At 36.9% G+C, this 16390-nt stretch overlaps 1 protein-coding gene across 5 annotated transcripts in view; it reads left to right on the plus strand.

The window, feature by feature from the left end:
- Window positions 1-16390, plus strand: part of Snrk (SNF related kinase) — a 374848-nt gene that overhangs the window by 343357 nt on the left and 15101 nt on the right. The gene's annotated exons all lie outside the window — the stretch shown is intronic.

Below are 16390 nucleotides of genomic sequence, written 5' to 3' on the forward strand. Positions count from 1 at the left end.
ATGAATGGTAATGTTTAAATCTAATACTATTAGATTTATGTAAGAGACACAACCATGTTGCAGTTCTTCCCTGCTTCCCTTTTCCAAGGGGTAAAGTCAGTTGTTGATTTTTACATGTACAGTATATTTTTTTTTTTCAACGAACTGGCCATATCTCACCAAGACAGGGTGACCTAAAAGGAAAAACGAAAGTTTCTTTATAATATATCTTGTCACTTGTAAATGTTTATAAAGAAAGAAACAAAGAATATCAGTGCCACATAAATAATTTAATAAATCTGGGTTTGAAGGAAATTTTTTTATTATTGTAGTTCTTTGGAAATATTGTATATACAGTGGACCCCCGCATAACGATCACCTCCGAATGCGACCAATTATGTAAGTGTATTTATGTAAGTGCGTTTGTACGTGTATGTTTGGGAGTCTGAAATGGACTAATCTACTTCACAATATTCCTTATGGGAACAAATTCGGTCAGTACTGGCACCTGAACATACTTCTGGATTGAAAAAATATCGTTAACCGGGGGTCCACTGTATAAGTAAATAAACTTTTACTGAACTGTTATGGGTAAAGTTGAAAAAAGACCTGTCATTATAAGAGGAAACAAATAATTTATCTTCACTACTTATTTTTGTGCATCAAAATAGATTAGCATGAGAACTAAAATGCTGAACAAATTATTAAAAAAACATGTAGAGCATTGCGGATAATAAAGGCAAACCAGAGCTTATCAACTGTTTATGCATGTAAAAATATTCCAGTGCTTGCACTCTGATGAATGGGTGGTGATGTTGTGGTTCAGAGGGTCACATGAATTGTAATAACCATGCACTTCTGGCAAGACAGCTAACAAGTGACTAATGGTGAATGTGATTCCTTGTTTAAGTCACCCTACCCTGGTAGGAAATAACTAATGTGGTCAGTAAATGTATTTTATTATAATTTTAATTTGTAAGTATAGTGTTTTACTGCATTTTTATGATAAGTCAGATGTTGAGTGCACTCTTACTGTCTCGTAAGAATTGACTAAAACAGTTATGAATAATGGACTTGTATGATTCAAAAAGAAAAATTAAATAAGAGAATTCTTTAGAAAATAAATACCAGTAGTATTTATGAAGAGGTATGGGGTAGGTTTAAAAATGTAGTGTTAGAGTGTTCAGCAGAAGTTTGTGGTTACAGGAAAGTGGGTGCGGGAGGGAAGAGGAGCGATTGGTGGAATGATGATGTGAAGAGAGTAGTAAGGGAGAAAAAGTTAGCATATGAAAAGTTTTTACAAAGTAGAAGTGATGCAAGGAGGGAAGAGTATATGGAGAAAAAGAGAGAGGTTAAGAGAGTGGTGAAGCAATGTAAAAAGAGAGCAAATGAGAGAGTGGGTGAGATGTTATCAACAAATTTTGTTGAAAATAAGAAAAAGTTTTGGAGTGAGATTAACAAGTTAAGAAAGCCTAGAGAACAAATGGATTTGTCAGTTAAAAATAGGAGAGGAGAGTTATTAAATGGAGAGTTAGAGGTATTGGGAAGATGGAGGGAATATTTTGAGGAATTGTTAAATGTTGATGAAGATAGGGAAGCTATGATTTCGTGTATAGGGCAAGGAGGAACAACATCTTGTAGGAGTGAGGAAGAGCCAGTTGTGAGTGTGGGGGAAGTTCGTGAGGCAGTAGGTAAAATGAAAGGGGGTAAGGCAGCCGGGATTGATGGGATAAAGATAGAAATGTTAAAAGCAGGTGGGGATATAGTTTTGGAGTGGTTGGTGCAATTATTTAATAAATGTATGGAAGAGGGTAAAGTACCTAGGGATTGGCAGAGAGCATGCATAGTTCCTTTGTATAAAGGGAAAGGGGATAAAAGAGAGTGCAAAAATTATAGGGGGATAAGTCTGTTGAGTATACCTGGCAAAGTGTATGGTAGAGTTATTATTGAAAGAATTAAGAGTAAGACGGAGAATAGGATAGCAGATGAACAAGGAGGCTTTAGGAAAGGTAGGGGGTGTGTGGACCAGGTGTTTACAGTGAAACATATAAGTGAACAGTATTTAGATAAGGGTAAAGAGGTCTTTGTGGCATTTATGGATTTGGAAAAGGCGTATGACAGTGTGGATAGGGGGGCAATGTGGCAGATGTTGCAGGTGTATGGTGTAGGAGGTAGGTTACTGAAAGCAGTGGAGAATTTTTACGAGGATAGTGAGGCTCAAGTTAGAGTATGTAGGAAAGAGGGAAATTATTTCCCAGTAAAAGTAGGCCTTAGACAAGGATGTGTGATGTCACCGTGGTTGTTTAATATATTTATAGATGGGGTTGTAAGAGAAGTAAATGCGAGGGTCTTGGCAAGAGGCGTGGAGTTAAAAGATAAAGTATCACACATAAAGTGGGAGTTGTCACAGTTGCTCTTTGCTGATGATACTGTGCTCTTGGGAGATTCTGAAGAGAAGTTGCAGAGATTGGTGGATGAATTTGGTAGGGTGTGCAAAAGAAGAAAATTGAAAGTGAATACAGGAAAGAGTAAGGTTATGAGGATAACAAAAAGATTAGGTTGAAAGAGGATATGATGAATGGAGATGAATGGATATCAGAACTTTTTTCATCCAGTAGTATGTTCAGGTGCCAGTAGACCGAATTTTTTCCCATAAGTATGAAGTAGATTAGAGACCCCCAAACATACATGTGAATTGGTGTATTCAGATATTTGGGAGTGGACATGTCAGCGGATGGGTCTATGAAAGATGAGGTAAATCATAGAATTGATGAGGGGAAAAGGGTGAGTGGTGCACTTAGGAGTCTGTGGAGACAAAGAACTTTGTCCTTGGAGGCAAAGAGGGGAATGTATGAGAGTATAGTTTTACCAATGCTCTTGTATGGGTGTGAAGCATGGGTGATGAATGTTGCACCGAGGAGAAGGCTGGAGGCAGTGGAGATGTCATGTCTGAGAGCAATGTGTGGTATGAATATAATGCAGAGAATTCGTAGTTTGGAAGTTTGGAGGAGGTGCGGGATTACCAAAACTGTTGTCCAGAGGGCGGAGGAAGGGTTGTTGAGGTGGTTCGGACATGTGGAGAGAATGGAGCAAAACAGAATAACTTCAAGAGTGTATCAGTCTGTAGTGGAAGGAAGGCGGGGTAGGGGTCAGCCTAGGAAAGGTTGGAGGGAGGGGTTTTTAATACTTGACGTGCTGTTGGAGTGTGAGTAAAGTAACATTTATGAAGGGGTTCAGGGAAACCGGCAGGCCGGACTTGAGTCCTGGAGATGGGAAGTACAGTGCCTGCACTCTGAAGGAGGGGTGTTAATGTTGCAGTTTAAAAACTGTAGTGTAAAGCACCCTTCTGGCAAGACAGTGATGGAGTGAATGATGGTGAAAGTTTTTCTTTTTCGGGCCACCCTACCTTGGTGGGAATCGGCCAGTGTGATAATAAAAATAAAAAAAAAAGTATTTATGAACAATACATACCATTAAGTGGCCTTACTGTATCAAGTTTGGTTTACAAAATTTAGTTTTCTGTAAATAAAATAATTTCACACTGTTCATATGGTGCCTATCAGAGTGAAGGATTCACTTAAGAACTAGAGTTTAACAAATACATTTAATAATCTGTTAATTTCATTTGTTTCTGGGAAAGAATATACAGTGGACCCCTGCATAACGATCACCTCCGAATGTGACCAATTATGTAAGTGTATTTATGTAAGTGCGTTTGTACGTGTATGTTTGGGGGTCTGAAATGGACTAATCTACTTCACAATATTTCTTATGGGAACAAATTCGGTCAGTACTGGCACCTGAACATACTTCTGGAGTGAAAAAATATCGTTAACCGGGGGTCCACTGTACTATACAACATTACCTGTACTGATTTGTTATCGTAATAAAGTTGGTAGAATTACCGACAATATGTAAAGTAAAAGGACACAAGTGCAACTAATGTGACATTTATTGTGGCAACGTTTCGCTCTCCAGGAGCTTTATCAAGCCATTGTAATGGCTTGATAAAGCTCCTGGAGAGCGAAACGTTGCCACAATAAATGTCACATTAGTTGCACTTGTGTTCTTTTACTTTACATATTGTTGGTAATTCTACCAACTTTATTACAATCTGTCGGACACCACAACATAATGGACTTTTCATGCAGACGTTATTTGGACACCCTTCTTCGTAATGGCTTGATAAAGCTCCTGGAGAGCGAAACGTTGCCACAATAAATGTCACATTAGTTGCACTTGTGTCCTTTTACTTGATTTGTTATCATTGAATTTCGGTAAATAGTAAAAAATGTTGTTGCAGTAAGTGTAAGTCTAGTTTGCTGTCAACAGGAAGTGATACTAAGTATTTAACCTAAGTTTTAAGATATTTTACTCTCAAGAAATATATCTTGATGCTGGTGAAGGGCTTGTGAAACCAAGGAATCAATCATTCTCACATTCCTTGGATCAAACCGGATTGCCTCCCAACCTCCAGACACTTCTAATGACCCCTGCAGGTTTAGCACTCCCCTCATGAATGTGATAGCAATAATAATAGTGCAGTAATAAGAATTAAAGATACTGCATTTAAATATTTAGCAATTAAGTACAGTTTACTGTAAAATAGAATTGGTAGGGATCTGCTGTATTGTCATTCAGGAGCCAGTATTGCTACTCTTCTAAATCAATTAAAAAAAGAGTCTTATGTAAGTATAAAAATTTGGTTAGTTGTTAGTTTATTTATACCATAGATGACTTTTTAATTAGTGTTTTAAAAAGTTGCTTAATCCAATTTTTTTTCTTAGGTTGCATATAAGTATAAAAGAAATAATTATATTTTTCATGTTAGAATTATAAAGAAGATACCTTGCATGTAGTGTAGTTACAAATAAGTGAGCACCTTGTGTATTTGTGAATTTATTGCATGGTACAATATATATATTAATTATATATTCATGCTGAATTCTTATAATTTGCATTTTGGTTAGAAAACTAGGAGGAAGCAAGAGTAGTCAGCTTCATGCATGTTATATTATTATTTCACTTATTTTTGATGATCTTTGGCTGGATATCTTGCAGCAAAATGGTGGGCTAATGAATGGTGGGCAGGGCTTTGGAAAATTACATGAACGACATCGAATCACCAATGGACACTCCCCTTTGTTGCCACGAATTCGAAGAGAAATTTCGGACTTGTTAGAATGAGACCAAAAGGGAAAGGCACTCTAGTCAAGTGGGTTATGAATCGTTGAGTGATTAGTTGATAACTACACTAGTAATGTTAAATATTGCCCACCTTATTGAGTGAGGAAGGGAAAACATGCTGTGCATATTTTGGAATAAAAGAATAACAGAGTTAGTATTTTGAGAAGTAAATCTAGAATGTAACTAAATAAAAGCCAGCTTTGTAGAATTTGTGATGTAAATAATAGTTGCATACAGTACAGTACAAAAAATAAGAATGGAAATGTTACTGATATGCTTAAGAATGGCAGTAAACACAGTTTTCACATTTTGGGAATAGAAGTCATAAATAAATTATGTACATACACACTGTTAACTGAATAGAATACAGAGATTAACCCCCAAGTTTGAGCACAAGGAAAGTAGTAGGAATGAAACTGAAAAAACTTTCAACTTAACAAAACAAATGAAAAAATACGCTTAAATAAAAAAAAATATATGCAAACTGAGGAATAGCAATGATGATGATGATTATAATACTGTACTGTTGTTGCAATAATATTTTAAGAAGTTATAATTGCATAAGTATAGAAATAACAGTTACATAAACTAGGTATACAGTAATACTTAGAGAGTTATAGCTACAGTAATATAGTAGGAACAGTAATACCACAATTAGTTAATTGTGAAGTTAATTATATTTCTGTTTAGATTAACAAATCTATACTTTAATCTTGACTATCTAGTAAACTTAAAAAATGTGCAAGTATTTTGTAGTATCAAACCTTGAGTGATCAACATATGGTAATTTTGATTGACTTAAAATTGATGGACCCAAGTTTTTCAACCTATGATTTATTGATTGACATAAATGCTTAATAAATTACAGTAGCTGAACTAAGATGTTACAGTATGTTATAGGTACAGTAATCAATATTGTAAGTTTGCCTGATAAGACCTCATATATAATAGCAAGTACTTTTTCAAGAATGGTACAATATAGCAATTACTTTTTTAAGGATTGTACAATATAGCAAGTACATACTCTTTTAAGGACAGTACAATATAGCAAGTATCTTTTCAAGTACAGTACAATGTAGCAAGTATTTTTTCAAGTACAGTACAATGTAGCAAGTATTTTTTCAAGTACAGTACAATGTAGCAAGTATTTTTTCAAGTACAGTACAATGTAGCAAGTATTTTTTCAAATACTGTGCAATATAGCAAGTATTTTTTCAAGTATGGTACAACACAGCAAGTATTTTTTTTCAAGTACAGTACAGCAAGTATTTTTTTTCAAGTACAGTACAATACAGCAAGTATTTTTTCAAGTACGGTACAGTATTTCTGAAGCTAAATAGGATTTATATAATGAAACATCACTTGTACATTTTAAATCTTTGAATCATATTCATCCAAACCAAAAATGTTCATGTATCATGAGTGAGTTTTGTGTTAAAGCAGCAGTCATTAACTGGATAGATTCTCAAAGGTCAATTATAATATAACTGGTACCCTTACCAAAGTTATACTTATTGTAAACATTCTTCTGGCAAATTTCTAAATAGTTCTTGATGGGTCTTGTAAAATGGAGCAAAAAGTGTGTTTCCCCTTTCTGTTTGTGAATTTGAGCCATTTATCTTCCCTAACACTGTACTTGTGTGGCTTTTAGTTAGTCTTACCCTTTTTATTTAAGTGATACTATAATAACATTTGTTAAAAGTTTCTTAAATGAAATATTGCATCTTTTCAGGCTTGCTTTAAACAATACAGGTATACTCCTAAATTATTGTTTTAGCAATGAATGTTTGTATTATAGTAGCTTAGCCATGAAGTTATTATACCCATGACAATATTTTTTTTAGTCATATAAAATAGTCTTTTAGGTGAGAATTCATTACTGGTGTGTGTGTGTGTGTGTGTATAATATATACATATAGTGGAACCTCTACTTGCGAGTGCATCCACGTGCGAGGTTTTCCAAATACAAGCAGTCGACGGGTCAATTTTTTGCTTCCATACGCGAGCAAAATTTCCATAAGGGAGCAGACCTCAAGGCAGGTTCCTTGATACTGGTGAGGGGCTCTTGCTCTTGATCTAGGGAATTGTATCTCATTTGTTTGTTGGACTATTTTATTGAAACTTGGGCAATGTAAGATGGAAAGATGCTTAACTTACACCAAAAATGAAAGAAATCGGAGCATAAATGATGGAGTTCACTTCTCAGCAATTAGCCACCTCTTAGTGGTATTTTCATGTGGTTTTTATAGTTGTATTCTCGTTATTTTGGGTTCATTTGATAGAATGGAAGATATATTACAGAAATGGGTATGATTTTGACTGTTTTCATGACGAAAAGTACCTTGAAATTGAGCTCAACATAGGAGAAATCTTCCATTGCTTGGCTATGTTCAAGAGTAAATAAATGACATCAATGTCCATTCCAATATGCAGTAGTGAATGGGTTGACATTATTTATACAGTTATTGCAATAAGGCATAACAGTAAATCTTATATTTTTTTGTGGGAATAAAAATTACAAATTATTTATATTGTAATAATAATAATAATAATAATAATAATAATAATAATAATAATAATAATAATAATAATGTAATAATTTATTTATACACACTCATCTGAGTTTTCTTTGATTTTATCTTAATAGTTCTTGGTCTTATTAATTTTCCTTTTATATCCATGGGGAAGTGGAATAAGAATCTTTCCTCCGTAAGCCATGCGTGTTGTAAAAGTCAACTAAAATGCCGGGAACAATGGGCTAGTAACCCCTTTTCCTGTAAAGATTACTAAAAAGAATAAGAAGAAGAAAATTGTCAAAGTGGGAAGTCTGAATGTGCGTGGATGTTGTGCAGATGATAAGAAAGAGATGATTGTGGATGTTATGAATGAGAAGAAGCTGGATGTCCTGGCTTTAAGTGAAACAAAGCTGAAGGGGGTAGGAGAGTTTCAGTGGAGAGGAATAAATGGGATTAGGTCAGGGGTTTCAAATAGAGTTAGAGCTAAAGAAGGAGTAGCAATAATGTTGAAGGATAAGCTATGGCAGGAAAAGAGGGACTATAAATGTATTAATTCAAGGATTATGTGGAGTAAAATAAAGATTGGATGTGAAAAGTGGGTTATAATAAGCGTGTATGCACCTGGAGAAGAGAGAAGTGTAGAGGAGAGAGAGAGATTTTGGGAAATGTTGAGTGAATGCGTGGGGAGTTTTGAATCAAGTGTGAGAGTAATGGTGGTTGGGGATTTCAATGCTAAAGTGGGTAAAAATGTTATGGAAGGAGTAGTAGGTAAATTTGGGGTGCCAGGGGTAAATGTAAATGGGGAGCCTTTAATTGAGCTATGTGTAGAAAGAAATTTGGTAATAAGTAATACATATTTTATGAAAAAGAGGATAAATAAATATACAAGGTATGATGTAGCACGTAATGAAAGTAGTTTATTAGATTATGTATTGGTGGATAAAAGGTTGATGGGTAGGCTCCAGGATGTACATGTTTATAGAGGGGCAACTGATATATCGGATCATTATTTAGTTGTAGCTACAGTTAGAGTAAGAGGTAGATGGGAAAAGAGGAAGGTGGCAACAACAAGTAAGAGGGAGGTGAAAGTGTATAAACTAAGGGAGGAGGAAGTTCGGGTGAGATATAAGCGACTATTGGCAGAAAGGTGGGCTAGTGCAAAGATGAGTAGTGGGGGGGTTGAAGAGGGTTGGAATAGTTTTAAAAATGCAGTATTAGAATGTGGGGCAGAAGTTTGTGGTTATAGGAGGGTGGTTATAGGAGGAAAGAGGAGTGATTGGTGGAATGATGAAGTAAAGGGTGTGATAAAAGAGAAAAAGGTAGCTTATGAGAGGTTTTTACAAAGCAGAAGTGTTATAAGAAGAGCAGAGTATATGGAGAGTAAAAGAAAGGTAAAGAGAGTGGTGAGAGAGTGCAAAAGGAGAGCAGATGATAGAGTGGGAGAGGCACTGTTAAGAAATTTTAATGAAAATAAGAAAAAATTTTGGAGTGAGTTAAACAAGTTAAGAAAGCCTAGGGAAAATATGGATTTGTCAGTTAAAAACAGAGTAGGGGAGTTAGTAGATGGGGAGATGGAGGTATTGGGTAGATGGCGAGAATATTTTGAGGAACTTTTAAATGTTAAGGAAGAAACAGAGGCAGTAATTTCATGCACTGGTCAGGGAGGTATACCATCTTTTAGGAGTGAAGAAGAGCAGAATGTAAGTGTGGGGGAGGTACGTGAGGCATTACGTAAAATGAAAGGGGGTAAAGCAGCTGGAACTGATGGGATCATGATAGAAATGTTAAAAGCAGGGGGGGATATAGTGTTGGAGTGGTTGGTACTTTTGTTTAATAAATGTATGAAAGAGGGGAAGGTACCTAGGGATTGGCGGAGAGCATGTATAGTCCCTTTATATAAAGGGAAAGGGGACAAAAGAGACTGTAAAAATTATAGAGGAATAAGCTTACTGAGTATACCAGGAAAAGTGTACGGTAGGGTTATAATTGAAAGAATTAGAGGTAAGACAGAATGTAGGATTGCGGATGAGCAAGGAGGTTTTAGAGTGGGTAGGGGATGTGTAGATCAGGTGTTTACATTGAAGCATATATGTGAACAGTATTTAGATAAAGATAGGGAAGTTTTTATTGCATTTATGGATTTAGAAAAGGCATATGATAGAGTGGATAGAGGAGCAATGTGGCAGATGTTGCAAGTATATGGAATAGGTGGTAAGTTATTAAATGCTGTAAAGAGTTTTTATGAGGATAGTGAGGCTCAGGTTAGGGTGTGTAGAAGAGAGGGAGACTACTTCCCGGTAAAAGTAGGTCTTAGACAGGGATGTGTAATGTCACCATGGTTGTTTAATATATTTATAGATGGGGTTGTAAAGGAAGTAAATGCTAGGGTGTTTGGGAGAGGGGTGGGATTAAATTATGGGGAATCAAATTCAAAATGGGAATTGACACAGTTACTTTTTGCTGATGATACTGTGCTTATGGGAGATTCTAAAGAAAAATTGCAAAGGTTAGTGGATGAGTTTGGGAATGTGTGTAAAGGTAGAAAGTTGAAAGTGAACATAGAAAAGAGTAAGGTGATGAGGGTGTCAAATGATTTAGATAAAGAAAAATTGGATATCAAATTGGGGAGGAGGAGTATGGAAGAAGTGAATGTTTTCAGATACTTGGGAGTTGACGTGTCGGCGGATGGATTTACGAAGGATGAGGTTAATCATAGAATTGATGAGGGAAAAAAGGTGAGTGGTGCGTTGAGGTATATGTGGAGTCAAAAAACGTTATCTATGGAGGCAAAGAAGGGAATGTATGAAAGTATAGTAGTACCAACACTCTTATATGGGTGTGAAGCTTGGGTGGTAAATGCAGCAGTGAGGAGATGGTTGGAGGCAGTGGAGATGTCCTGTTTAAGGGCAATGTGTGGTGTAAATATTATGCAGAAAATTCGGAGTGTGAAAATTAGGAGAAGGTGTGGAGTTAATAAAAGTATTAGTCAGAGGGCAGAAGAGGGGTTGTTGAGGTGGTTTGGTCATTTAGAGAGAATGGATCAAAGTAGAATGACATGGAAAGCATATAAATCTATAGGGGAAGGAAGGCGGGGTAGGGGTCGTCCTCGAAAGGGTTGGAGAGAGGGGGTAAAGGAGGTTTTGTGGGTAAGGGGCTTGGACTTCCAGCAAGCGTGCGTGAGCGTGTTTAGATAGGAGTGAATGGAGACGAATGGTACTTGGGACCTGACGATCTGTTGGAGTGTGAGCAGGGTAATATTTAGTGAAGGGATTCAGGGAAACCGGTTATTTTCATATAGTCGGACTTGAGTCCTGGAAATGGGAAGTACAATGCCTGCACTTTAAAGGAGGGGTTTGGGATATTGGCAGTTTGGAGGGATATGTTGTGTATCTTTATATGTGTATGCTTCTAGACTGTTGTATTCTGAGCACCTCTGCAAAAACACTGATAATGTGCGAGTGTGGTGAAAGTGTTGAATGATGATGAAAGTATTTTCTTTTCGGGGATTTTCTTTCTTTTTTGGGTCACCCTGCCTCGGTGGGAGACGGCCGACTTGTTGAAAAAAAAAAAATGTAATGTAATAATAATAATAATAATAATAATAATAATAATAATAATGTAAGTGTGGGGGAGGTACATGAGGCATTATGTAGAATGAAAGGGGGTAAAGCAGCTGGAACTGATGGGATCATGACAGAAATGTTAAAAGCAGGGGGGGATATAGTGTTGGAGTGGTTGGTACTTTTGTTTAATAAATGTATGAAAGAGGGGAACGTACCTGGGGATTGGCGGAGAGCATGTATAGTCCCTTTATATAAAGGGAAAGGGGACAAAAGAAATTGTAAAAATTATAGAGGAATAAGTTTACTGAGTATACCAGGAAAAGTGTACGGTAGGGCTATAATTGAAAGAATTAGAGGCAAGACAGAATGTAGTATTGCGGATGAGCAAGGAGGTTTCAGAGTGGGTAGGGGATGTGTAGATCAAGTGTTTACATTGAAGCATATATGTGAACAGTATTTAGATAAAGGTAGGGAAGTTTTTATTGCATTTATGGATTTAGAAAAGGCATATGATAGAGTGGATAGAGGAGTAAAGTGGGAGATGTTGCAAGTATATGGAATAGGTGGTAAGTTACTAAATGCTGTAAAGAGTTTTTATGAGGATAGCGAGGCTCAGGTTAGGGTGTGTAGAAGAGAGGGAGACTACTTCACGGTAAAAGTAGGTCTTAGACAGGGATGTGTAATGTCATCATGGTTGTTTAATATATTTATAGATGGGGTTGTAAAAGAAGTAAATGCTAGGGTGTTCGGGAGAGGGGTGGGATTAAATTATGGGGAATCAAATTCAAAATGGGAATTGACACAGTTACTTTTTGCTGATGATACTGTGCTTATGGGAGATTCTAAAGAAAAATTGCAAAGGTTAGTGGATGAGTTTGGGAATGTGTGTAAAGGTAGAAAGTTGAAAGTGAACATAGTTAAGAGTAAGGTGATGTGGGTATCAAATGATTTAGATAAAGAAAAATTGGGTATCAAATTGGAGAGGAGGAGTATGGAAGAAGTGAACGATTTCAGATACTTGGGAGTTGACGTGTCGGCGGATGGATTTATGAAGGATGAGGTTAATCATAGAATTGATGAGGGAAAAAAGGTGAGTGGTGCGCTGAGGTATATGTGGAGTCAAAAAACGTTATCTATGGAGGCAAAGAAGGGAATGTATGAAAGTATAGTAGTACCAACACTCTTACATGGATGTGAAGCTTGGGTGGTAAATGCAGCAGTGAGGAGACGGTTGGAGGCAGTGGAGATGTCCTGTCTAAGGGCAATGTGTGGTGTAAATATTATGCAGAAAATTCAGAGTGTGGAAATTAGGAAAAGGTGTGGAGTTAATAAAAGTATTAGTCAGAGGGCAGAAGAGGGGTTGTTGAGGTGGTTTGGTCATTTAGAGAGAATGGATCAAAGTAGAATGACATGGAAAGCATATAAATCTATAGGGGAAGGAAGGCGGGGTAGGGTCGTCCTTGAAAGGGTGTAATGGAGGTTTTGTGGGCGAGGGGCTTGGACTTCCAGCAAGCGTGCGTGAGCGTGTTAGATAGGAGTGAATGGAGACGAATGGTACTTAGGACCTGACAATCTGTTGGAGTGTGAGCAGGGTAATATTTAGTGAAGGGATTCAGGGAAACCAGTTCTTTTCATATAGTCGGACTTGAGTCCTGGAAATGGGAAGTACAATGCCTGCACTTTAAAGGAGGGGTTTGGGATATTGGCAGTTTGGCGGGATATGTTGTGTATTTTTATACGTATGTGCTTCTAAACTGTTGTATTCTGAGCATCTCTGCAAAAACAGTGATAATGTGTGAGTGTGGTGAAAGTGTTGAATGATGATGAAAGTATTTTCTTTTTGGGGATTTTCTTTCCTTTTTGGGTCACCCTGCCTCGGTGGGAGACGGCCTACTTGGTGAAAAAAAAAAAAATAATAATAATAATAATAATAATATGTATAACCTAGGTAGTAGGTTGGTAGACAGCAACCGCCCAGGGAGGTACTACTGTCCTGCCAAGTGAGTGTAAAACGAAAGCCTGTAATTGTTTTACATGATGGTAGGATTGCTGGTGTCCTTTTTTCTGTTTCATGAACATGCAAGATTTCAGGTAGGTCTTGCTACTTCTACTTACACTTAGGTCACACTACACATACATGTACAAGCACATATATACACACCCCTCTGGGTTTTCTTCTATTTTCTTTCTAGTTCTTATTCTTGTTTATTTCCTCTTATCTCCATGGGGAAGTGGAACAGAATTCTTCCTCCATAAGCCATGCGTGTTGTAAGAGGCGACTAAAATGCCGGGAGCAAGGGGCTAGTAACCCCTTCTCTTGTATAAATTACTAAATTTGAAAAGAGAAACTTTTGTTTTTCTTTTTGGGCCACCCTGCCTTGGTGGGATACAGCCAGTTTGTTGAAAAAAAAATGTATAATAATAATAATACGTATAATAATAATAGAATAATAATATAATACAATAATAATATAATACGCATAATAATACATATCCTGTAATTGTTTTACATGATGGTAGGATTGCTGGTGTCCTTTTTTCTGTCTCATGAACAGGCAAGATTTCAGGTAGGTCTTGCTACTTCTACTTACACTTAGGTCACACTACACATACATGTACAAGCACATATATACACACCCCTCTGGGTTTTCTTCTATTTTCTTTCTAGTTCTTATTCTTGTTTATTTCCTCTTATCTCCATGGGGAAGTGGAACAGAATTCTTCCTCCGTAAGCCATGCGTGTTGTAAGAGGCGACTAAAATGCCGGGAGCAAGGGGCTAATGACCTCTTCTCCTGTATATATTACTAAATGTAAAAGGAGAAACTTTCGTTTTTCCTTGTGGGCCACCCCGCCTCGGTGGGATACGGCCGGTGTGTTGAAAGAAGAAGAATGATACATTTTCTTTCTTTCTTTCAACACACCGGCCGTATCCCACCGAGGCAGGGTGGCCCAAAAGGAAAAACGAAAGTTTCTCCTTTTACATTTAGTAATATATACAGGAGAAGAGGTTATTAGCCCCTTGCTCCTGGCATTTTAGTCGCCTCTTACAACACGCATGGCTTACGGAGGAAGAATTCTGTTCCACTTCCCCATGGAGATAAGAGGAAATATACAAGAATAAGAACTAGAAAGAAAATAGAAGAAAACCCAGAGGGGTGTGTATATATATATATGCTTGTACATGTATGTGTAGTATGACCTAAGTGTAAGTAGAAGTAGCAAGACGTACCTGAAATCTTGCATGTTCACGAAACAGAAAAAGGGACACCAGCAATCCTACCATCATGTAAAACAATTACAGGCTTTCATTTTACACTCACTTGGCAGGACGGTAGTACCTTCCTGGGCGGTTGCTGCCGTCCTGCCAAGTGAATGTAAAACGAAAGCCTGTAATTGTTTTACATGATGGTAGGATTGCTGGTGTCCTTTTTTCTGTCTCATGAACATGCAATATTTCAGGTATGTCTTGCTACTTCTACTTACACTTAGGTCACACTACACATTCATGTACAAGCTCATATATACACACCCCTCTGGGTCTTCTTCTATTTTCTTTCTAGTTCTTATTCTTGTTTATTTCCTCTTATCTCCATGGGGAAGTGGAACAGAATTCTTCCTCCGTAAGCCATGCGTGTTGTAAGAGGCAACTAAAATGCCGGGAGCAAGGGGCTAGTAACCTCTTCTCCTGTATATATTACTAAATGTAAAAGGAGAAACTTTCGTTTTTCCTTTTGGGCCACCCTGCCTCGGTGGGATACGGCCGGTGTGTTGAAAGAAGAATAATACATATATAATAATAATGTACTACATAATAATAATTATAATAATTGACGGCTTCAAAAGGCCGTCACTAGATGGCAGTGTTTACCACAACAAAGAGGTAGCAGTTGTGGCCGCCTTCACCTGTTACATAATGACATATTTTATTCATTCTAGAGTATACATCAGGTTTCTATATTATTTATATTGTTTATTATTTCATATTAGATGAAGTGAGATAGATGTATAAGCCGTAGAGTTGATACTACCGAAATTATTGAAGTACAGAATTCCACCGGAACAGATTAATTGCATTTCAATTAATTTAAGTGAGGAAAATTGACTCTGCAAATGAGCAAATCCAGTTGCAAGCAAGGTCATGAAACGGATTAAACTTGCAAGTAGAGGTTCCACTGTATATATATATATATTTTTTTTTTTTTTTTTTTTTTTTAAAAAAATCGGCCGTCACCCACCGAGGCAGGGTGACCCAAAAAAGAAAGAAAATCCCCAAAAAGAAAATACTTTCATCATCATTCAACACTTTCACCACACTCGCACATTATCACTGTTTTTGCAGAGGTGCTCAGAATACAACAGTCTAGAAGCATACACATATAAAGATACACAACATATCCCTCCAAACTGCCAATATATATATATATATATATATATATATATATATATATAAATATATAAATATATAAATATATAAATATATAAATATATAAATATATATATAAATATATATATATATAAATAAATATATAAATATATATATATATATATATATATATATATATATATATATATATATTTTTTTTTTTTTTTTTTTAACACGTCAGCTGTTTCCCACTGAGCAGGGTGACCCAAAAAGGAAAAAAAACTTTCATCATCGTTCAACACTTTCACCATTATTCATACATAATCAATGTCTTTGCAGAGGCACTCAGATATGACAGTTTAGATGTCACTCCAAACAGCCAATATCCCAGACCCCTCCTTTAAAGTGCAGGCATTGTACTTCCCACCTCCAGGACTAAAGTCTGGCTAAATGATTTCCTGAATCCCTTCACAAAATATTACCCTGCTCACACTCCAACAGCTTGTCAAGTCCCAAAAACTATTCGTCACCATTCACTCCTATCTCCCACCGAGGTAGTGGTCCAAAAAAGAAACAGTTTCACCATCATTCACTCCATCACTGTCTTGCCAGAAGCATGCCAATACCACTGTTGAGATGCCCTTCCAAACTGCAAATATTCCCACCCCTCCTTCAGACTACAGGCACTGTACTTCCCACCACCAGGACTCAAGTCCAGCTAACTGGTTTCTCCTGAATCCCTTAACAAAATGGTACCCCCGTCACACTCCAACAGCTCGCC

Source organism: Cherax quadricarinatus, chromosome 30, assembly GCF_038502225.1.
Source record: "Cherax quadricarinatus isolate ZL_2023a chromosome 30, ASM3850222v1, whole genome shotgun sequence".
NCBI classification, from domain to species: domain Eukaryota; kingdom Metazoa; phylum Arthropoda; class Malacostraca; order Decapoda; family Parastacidae; genus Cherax; species Cherax quadricarinatus.